General features: G+C 45.4%; 1 non-coding gene across 1 annotated transcript; it reads right to left on the bottom strand.

Moving 5' to 3' along the window:
- Positions 1-1,378: 1,378 nt before the first annotated feature.
- On the bottom strand, positions 1,379-1,512 carry LOC120095432 (U11 spliceosomal RNA). The gene has a single exon (XR_005490904.1). It is a non-coding gene; the product is annotated as a U11 spliceosomal RNA (small nuclear RNA).
- Positions 1,513-2,449: the final 937 nt, after the last annotated feature.

The raw sequence follows: 2,449 nt of genomic DNA, 5'->3' as shown, positions 1-2,449 counted from the left end.
TGACAGTGGACAAGGGAACACAGCGATCTAGAAACAGGACAGAGGCACCAGGATGGCCACTGGAGGAAACAACGAATCCACAAAGGAAGGCCAGCTCCGTGGCCCAAAACACCGAAGGAAGTGAAGGATTTGGGGTTTGTAAGTTTTGTTTTTGTCCTTTTGAGATAGAGCCTCATGTAATCCAGACTAGTCTCAAACTTGCTGTGTAACGGAACATGACTTTGACCTTCCAGATCCTTCTGTCTCCACCTCCCCAGCGCCAGGATTGGCAGGTGTCTGCCTGATACCGCGCCTGATTCCTGTGGTGCTGGGACTGAACCATGCTTTGTGTATACTGGGCAGGCTCTTCACCAACGGAGCTGCATCCCCAGCCTTCTTCCTCTTCTTAGTCTCTGACGCTGGGCAAACACTACCGCTGAGCCATTCCCCCAGCCACTTCCCCTTCATGCAGGTCCTGAAATGCAGGTGGTTACTCTTGAGGTGTTCCTCCCCACCCCCACATTCTCTACTGTAATGGTCTAACTCAGCACTGAGATGCCTCAGGGGTTAACAAGAGTATGTGCTGGGGTTGGGGATTTAGCTCAGTGGTAGAGCGCTTGCCTAGCGAGCTAGAGCGCTTGCCTAGCGAGCGCAAGGCCCTGGGTTCGGTCCCCAGCTCCGGAAAAAAAAGAAAAAAGAAAAAAAAAAAAAAAAAAAAAGGAGTATGTGCTGCTTTCCATCTCTAGCACCCAAGTTGGGTGGCTGATAACTGTTTCTTTTCAATCCCAGGAGGATCTGATGCCTCTGGCTTCCAGGGCACCAGCACTCACAAGAACATATACCCATTGTGTAAACACATGCACATAATTAAAAATAACAATAAAAGCTAAATCTTGTAAAATGGTTCCATTAGCCGGGTGGTGGTGGCGCGTACCTTTAATTCCAGTTCTCATGTGGGAGAGGCAGGTAGACCTCTGAATTTGAGGCCAGCCTGGTCTACAGAGTGAATTCCAGGACAGCCAGGACTATACAGAGAAACCTTGTCTCAAAAAACAAAACAAAACAAAACAAAACAAAAACAAAAACAAAACAAAACAAAACAAAAAAAAACCCCAAAACAGAAAAAATTAAATAAATAAATAATGGTTCAATTAGTCTATCTGACCATCAGTCTGTATTTATCTTTTTTTTTTTTTTTGAAAGACTCACTATGTAGCTCTGGAGCTCTCTATGTAGATCAGGCTAGCCTGGATGTCACAGAGCTCTGCCTGCCTTTAGCTCATCCATGCTGAGATTAAAGGCATTAGGGGTTACAACTTTTCAGTTTTTCTCTTTAGTTTTGTTTTTAAAGTTTTTTTTTTTTTAAACTATTAAAGAAAACCTTTATTTTCACAAGCGCGCAGGCGCCGGGACCAACGATCACCAGCTGCCCAAGTACCAAAAAATTATGCTTCCGAAATCTCTTGATGTCGATTCCGCACACAGAGCAATCGAGTTGCCCTGCGTGTGCCACTCACGACAGAAGCCCTTTTTGTTTTTAAAGTTTTTAAAAAGATCTACTTATGGGGTTGGGGATTTAGCTCAGTGGTAGAGCACTTGCCTGGAAGGGGGAAAAGACCTACTTATCTATCGTACTCTATCTGCATGTCCAGCAGCGGTCATCAGAGTTTATTATAGATGGGCATGAACCACCACGAGGTTGCTGGGAATTGAACTCAGGTCCTCTGGGAGAGCAGCTGGTACTCTTAACTGTTGAGCCATCTCTCCAGCCCCTTGTCTTTGATTACTTGAGACTGGTTTTCTCTGTGTGTCCCAGGTTGACCGGAACTCCCTCTATAGAGCAGATGCCTCTGCCCTGCTGGTATTAAAGTATGCACCATCACTGGCTCACTTTACAGAACAATAGCCAGTTCTTTCTTTCAACCCCGCAGCTCGGATCACCATAGTTTTGCATCAATTGTCTTTCCCCATTGAGCTATCTGGCTGCTTCCAACATCTTTTCCCTTCAACCCCCAAGGCTTTTATTTGTATGTCCCTAGCCATCCTAGAACTTGTTCTGTAGATGAAGCTGGCCTTAAACTCATAGAGCTTCCTGACTCTGCCTTCTCAGGAGCTGGAATTCAAGACACGAGGCACCACCACCTGACTGTCTCCTTGGATTTATAAAGACCATGTCTTGGGGCTGGCTAGATTGTACAATAGTTAAGAGCACTGGCTCAGGTTGGGGATTTAGCTCAGTGGTAGAGCCCTTGCCTAGCAAGCGCAAGGCCCTGGGTTCGGTCCCCAGCTCCGAAAAAGAGAGAGAGAAAAAAAAGAAAAAAGAGCACTGGCTCTCCTCCCAGAGGACCCAGGTTTAATTATTTTTTTAGAACGTATTTTCTTTTTCTTTTTTAAAGATTTATTTATTTAATGTACGTGAGTACAGCTGTCTTCAGACACACCAGAAGAGGGCATCGGATCCCATTACAGA

Source organism: Rattus norvegicus, chromosome 10 (assembly GCF_036323735.1).
Source record: "Rattus norvegicus strain BN/NHsdMcwi chromosome 10, GRCr8, whole genome shotgun sequence".
NCBI classification, from domain to species: domain Eukaryota; kingdom Metazoa; phylum Chordata; class Mammalia; order Rodentia; family Muridae; genus Rattus; species Rattus norvegicus.
This window is presented reverse-complemented; position numbering and strand designations above follow the sequence as displayed.